This window comes from Acomys minous, assembly GCF_964271855.1.
Source record: "Acomys minous genome assembly, chromosome: 7".
NCBI classification, from domain to species: Eukaryota; Metazoa; Chordata; class Mammalia; order Rodentia; family Muridae; genus Acomys; species Acomys minous.
In genome coordinates this window covers 77,396,213-77,402,833 of record NC_140488.1, presented here as the reverse complement: position 1 = coordinate 77,402,833, position 6,621 = coordinate 77,396,213, and positions in this window count along the sequence as shown.

Below are 6,621 nucleotides of genomic sequence, written 5' to 3'. Positions count from 1 at the left end.
AACTGAGCTAAAACCTCTTCTCCGTTACTATTATTACTCTATATATGTGGCCTGTGCATGCCATGGTGAGCAAATTGAACAGAGGAGAATGTTGTAGAGTTGGTTCTCTCCTTCTATCTTTAACTGGGTTCCAGGGATTGAACACCAATCATCAGGATTTCACAGTAAACACTTTTACCTGCTGGCCTCCTCTTTTTAAGTGCTCATGTTCAGCTATTTTTTTTAATAATTCTGAAGAATAAACTAATACACTTGACCTGTGCTCATTTTCAGAGTTTGCTGACAAAATACATTTTCCTAGTTTTGTTTTTTGGTGTTTCTATGTATTCACCTTGTCCTTGCTTTTCTTCAGATATTCATCTTTCTCAAAGCTAAGAACCATCCTTGGCAGGGAATTTTTTCTTTGGGTGTTCCATTCAATTGTTTAAAGCTGTCCATGCAAACCTGTCATGGTTTTAAGCTTAGAAGGACAAGATTCATCTGCTACAACCAAGAGGTTAAGGAGTATAGTTAATCCAAGGAAATTAATTTAAATCAGGCAAATGAAGACTCCATAAAAAATATGAATACAAGACCAAGTCACACTCTTAGGAAATGGAGTCCTTAAAGGGTCCCAAAAGCAGAGATGAATGTTTAATAAGTCCATGCCAGTTGACAGAAAAAACCTCTCCTAAGGAAGGGAATAGTCTTGTGGTCAAGGTTGCAACAGGAAACACTGGGTTACACAAAACTCAGGCAAAGGAGACTGCCATGTAATTAGGTCAAATAACTGAACACTTGGCTCAACACCTTGCTTAAAGCTACTCCGGGACAAATTCTGGATATCATGAAGTACAACAAAATCTAGTTCCAATCTTAAGGGAACAGATGAGAGGTGGGGTCCAGTGTCTTATGTGTCATAAGTCAAATAGGCCATGCATCGCCTAGATTTAAATTGAAAGCTATATTCTCTACACATACCACAACCTCTCTTCTTTTTTATCATTTGTTTTCCATTCATTTTTGAATTTTTTTAATGCTGCCATTTCTGAGCTGAGAGGAAAAGGATTTAGATGCATTTCCTCTGAACTAAAGAAAAGAGGAGATCAAAGATGGTAAAAGCCTCCCATGTCCAGCATCTCAGAGCAATTGATAGGCACATAAAGTGCTTACCATCCATGAGAGAGAAAGTGGTGAACAGCAATTCCACCCCATGTAGGGCTTACCCTCCCATCAGTCCTTGTTAGCTGGCTCTACTACATTGTCTGTGAGCCCCATGATCCACATACACATTGAATGTCCAATTTGTAGAAATAGATGTCATAACCACTAAAAAAGAGAAACTCAATGTCAGTTTTTGATCTTTCAAACAACATTCAAAAAATACCAGTCCCTTTGTCCCTATCTCCCAACAAGTCATATTGAAATTAATGTGGATAAAATCCAAATGTCAGCACTTTTTAAGCTCTTTGTAAATTTTGAACAGGCAGCTAAAGTGATAAAGAATTGATATCACTCAAACTTCTCAATGTAAGTATAGGGAAATCAAAAATCACATACAGGAAAAGTAAATAAAATACTAGGTGTCGTGGTAGGTTAGAAAGAAAGCTAGAATATAAGCAACCTGTCTCCTTATCTTTCTCCACACTGTTTCTCAGTGCAAAAACACTATTCCAGTCCAGAGTTCCCTCTAAGCCTTACACGTGCTTCTATGAAGCAGAAAGACCACCATTCAATCTTTTTCATACACATCTCATACAACCATAGACTAGGGCTATTTTTTTGAAAATTGTATCATGATTGCTACATATGTGAGATGAAATACTCAGACCCAAGGAACTATTAACATCACAATATGGGAAACTTATTTATGACATGATTCCAAACATTTTATCTGCTTTTGAAAAGATCATGTCTCTAAGTACTTAAATATGTCCACAGAGTGTACATAATAATAATTCTGATTTACATTATTATACACTTAACATCATTGTAAATCATTTGAGGATTACAAAAAGAACAAGAACAGCCCTACTTGGGGAAACTTCTAAGATAATTCCTTCTGGTGATAGAAAGGCAGACTAAGAGAATATGAACAATAAGAATTAAGTTACAAGTTACCCTTCAAAACGACTATACTGATTTACACAGACAAGAACAACATGCACAAAGTATGTAGAAATGATCAGTTCCCTGCAGAAATGATCAGTTCCTTTCATTCTGCCAAATGCTATGTAATTAAGTTTTAATTCTTCATTTATTTCATAAAAAGAAAAATACTGTATTTCCCTTACTGAAATCATTTTCATATATTACTGTGGTTTCTCTATTCATGTGATTTTGCTGGTTGTAATATACAGAATTCTAAAATGATCCAAGTTCCCATTTGCATGCATGTTTCTCCCTAGACTGTAAGCAACACTTGTGAATAGGATTTAATAGGTACTCTCTATAGAGATATATTCTAAGTAAATGACGATAAGATCATCAGTCTCGTGGTTATGTTATGTATACAAGGAACCTTTAATAAAACAGTGGAAAGGGATTTTCCATGTTATGTCAAAGTTCCACAGCTAGAAACTTATAGTGGCATCTAGCTGACAACCAGGAAATAAATGAAAACTCAGCCCTACATTGATAAAGAAATTAATTCTGCCAATATCTTGTATTTGTGTGCTTGGAAGATTACTGAACCCAAGAGCTTCAAAACTGGGTTTAAAGCAGACTTCTAGCATCTATCTTTTCCTCTTATAATACTAGCCTTTGTGATTCTTCATAAAAATTTAACCTCCAGGTTATGAGAAACTCATGGCATATAAATAGATCATTTGTAGGCGCCCATTGTGACAGCTCCAGTTTTCTAACACCAACTGCCAATCGGTGCCAACTTAGACATTCCAGTCCCACTGGACTCCTAGAATGATTGCAATCTTAACTAATAGAGTGTGGAGGAAGAACTACTCAGCCACATCCACAGAATTACCAATCATTGTAAAAAATGATTTTCATCTTAGGCCAGTAAATTTTGTGGTTTGCTATGCAGAAGCAGAAATTGATTCAGCATGTGCTATGTAAACCATTATATCATATGCCCAATGCATTTGATATGCAGCCGCAAATAACCAAAGCATATGTGCATACATGTAATACTCTTATAGGATAACTAATATTATCATCTCTATTTGAAAAAAATGAGGAAAAGATAATCTCAATTAATGGTCCCATGATCACAATGCTTACAAATGAATGCATTATAATATAAGATTAGAGTTCTTATTCTTGTTACAGCTTCTATGATTCTGCTTATGATTGCAAGATTTTGCTTACAAATGCAAGCGTTCTAATAATATTAACACACACAGCATATATAGTAGACTACGTATTAATTTAGTATGGGATCATTCCCTTGAGCAAGGAATCCTTGAGTGAATAAAATAAAGCAAACTGAGCACTAGCATGCCTGCCATAATTCACTTCACTAGTATGTTCTCTCTCTCTCTCTCTCTCTCTCTCTCTCTCTCTCTCTCTCTCTCTCTCTCTCTTTCTCTCTACTACTACTACTACTACTACTACTACTACTACTACTACTATGTTCTCTCTCTCTCTCTCTCTCTCTCTCTCTCTCTCTCTCTCTCTCTCTCTCTCTCTCTCCCTCTCTCCCTCTCTCCCTCCGCCCCTCCCTCCCTCCCTCCCTCCTGATAGATTTTTTAATAACATTGGTAAAGAGCCAAATTACAAAATGCCCCAGAATACAGAATTTTAAAAATCCTAGAGGTAAAATAAAAACCTGTGAAAACCTGCCCTAAAATTTTTACCAAAGGCACTGAGCATGTTTAATAGAAGTTAAATGAAATTAAAAACAAGGTACACAGTGGAGCATTCACCAACCACATTGATTGGGAGGATGCTGCGTGTGTGGCTGAAGGCACACCAGAGACACAAATGAACCTCAATCTCCAGTGGATCTAGAATGGACCACCTCTAGGTGGACAGAATTTTCCATGATTCTCTTACAGGACAGAAATTAATGTACTCTCTGGTGGCAGAGTGCCACTGGAAATGAGCCCCCACACCACCCATCCATACAACACTAGCTGTCATTATACACCATGCTTAGTCTAGGGCGAGTAGCAAATTGTCTTCTCTGGGAACCACTTGCTACTCATATAAATGTAATTGAGCTATGTGAGCAACAAACCAAGGCTAAGAAACTGGAACCACAGGGGCCTCTATCCTTCAGAGGGATAGTGTACCACTACTCTGTGTATGTGGCAGGAAAAGTGGGAACTGAGAGGATTTTCATGGTTCCATTGTACTGACCATCTGCCAGGACGCATGCAATCCTCAACCTTGTCTGAGTGGATAGGTGAGAGGTCCCCTCCACTCTACAGCAAATAGTTTCTTTTGGTCCTGTTTTTCCCAAGGGCATGAAAGGGTATGCTTCATTTGGGCCAGATGCTTGCATCGGTGTGTCTTTTCATCCCTGCTAAGAAAGTAAAGCAATTATTTGGGTGCCCTAGCCCACGTCGCAGCAAAGAGTGACTCTTGAGATTCAGCAGATGACAGGGAGCTCACATTCTTCTGTAGAGTCCCCTCATGCCAGGCCAGTAGACGGTGACGGTGGAGAAACCTTCACTCCAGCCCCGTGGGCAGGCCCTTAGTTTCCAAATCAAACTAAATCAATAGCTTAACAGATGGAGATCCATGGGACAGTAGGGACAGTAAAGAAGATTCAGGGTTTTATATTCCTTAGATGTCTACTTGTGCTGCACTAGCTATTAAAAAGTTATGTGCGACTTAAAGATGAAAGGCACCAGCAGTTTCTTAGAAGAGGAGAGTCCTCATCTTGTGATTTAACGAGAGAGAACTCGCTGGGGTTTCTGACTCGGTCGGCTATTAATTGAATCAAAGTCAATGATAACTTACTGTATTTTGGTATGAGTTTTCTGAACGTAATCTTAGCCAATTTAAATATGACCCTAGCTGCCATTGTCTCTTCACTGTTGTGTTATTTCTCTGACAACAGGTCATCACTGTACACGTTTGTCACTCCTTTGTACCTTACCCACCAACCTTGTTTTCTATACTCACAATGAAAACTCCACCCTGGAACCTGGATCCTTGCTTCACTGTGCTGATAAGAAGCCCGCCTCTGTGAAATTCTCAAGCCAATCCAGATAATCATCCTGTTTTTCTACAGGAAATGTCATGTATATTGGATCTAGGAGTCATGTGCCACAACAAGCAGCTTCAAAACAAGGAACCTGACGCTGGAATGCCACCAGTGCAGGAAGAAACTGCTACACCTCTGCCCTGAGTAGCAAGGTTGCAACCCCATCAACTCTGCTCCAGGTTATCAAGTCTCCATCCTCCCCACCACCGGGGTGCCAGAAGGGACTGGAGGAACACCCTTCCCCATTCTCGATGAGCCCACAAATGGCTACCAATGTGTATGCTGAGCGCAGCAAAGCTGAATCCTCCGTGAGGTAACACACTAGCTGTCTGCACTGCCAGGGTGCAGGCCATGCTCTGTTTACCTGGCCACCGCAGCCGGCTCCGCGCCTCCCCCGCGTGACCCCCCTACAGCTCTGGAGAAGAAAGTCAGTAGGGGGTCTCTGTTCTTGGCTATAGATGTAACCAATCCTTTCTTTTTACACCTGCTGCTGTGACTTCCCTGCCTTGATGAACTGTAACCTAGAATTGAGAGAAAATAAGCCCTTTTCCTCTATGCTGTTTTGGTCAATATATTTTATCACAGCAACCCGAAACGAAGCTAAGACAAAATATTAAAATAATAAAAACAATAGGAAAGTATCCATAATAAATTAATTATTGGAGGTGATTCTAGGAAAAAATAAGTAAAAAAAGGAAAGAGGATGCACATAAAGAAAACTTTAATATTACCTATAAAAGCATACTTTACACTAAGAAAGCTTTGCAAAGGCCCCAACGGTTAGCTCTGGAGCTTGTAGAATAAACTGATGGAGACAAACAGAATAGGATTTATCCAGAGATTCAGGCAGCATCTTAGACACATGTCCACAGGCAGAAAGGAGCCACAGATGTGAACGGGTGTGAGGATAGGGGAGCCTATTAGGATAGTGGGCTGGGATCTAAAGAGCTAAGCGTTCAAATATCTGTTCCACTTTCCAAACTATAGTAAACACAGTTCCCATTTCAGAACTTCAAGTTAGTCACTAAAAAGAAAATAGATGTCTGGTCACATCTGCCAGCAATTAGAAGAGATATTGGCCCTGACTATAGTTTCGCCTCTGATGAGAAAAGATCTTGGCTGGAACCCCACAAGTCTGTTTCCTTGACCAGCTGTGGACCATCATGCTATGTCCTCAAAGAACATACTGCTCAGAGAATAGACACTCCAGGCCAACATATACTTTCTATTCCATTTCAGTGCTCTCGTTGTAATCCCCCTGTTTCTCTTTAGCCCGGGTTCAGGCTGGTCTGGGTTGGGGATATCAGAAAACACCATTGTGATTCAGAAACTGGCCCTCTCACCTGCTCTAACACAGGCTCCTCACAATCATATAAAGATTGAGTCTCTTGATCTCCAATTTCTGGTAGATCATCCTGAATTATGCCTAAGAAAAAAACTATCTTTAAACCACATGCTCTTGATGACAT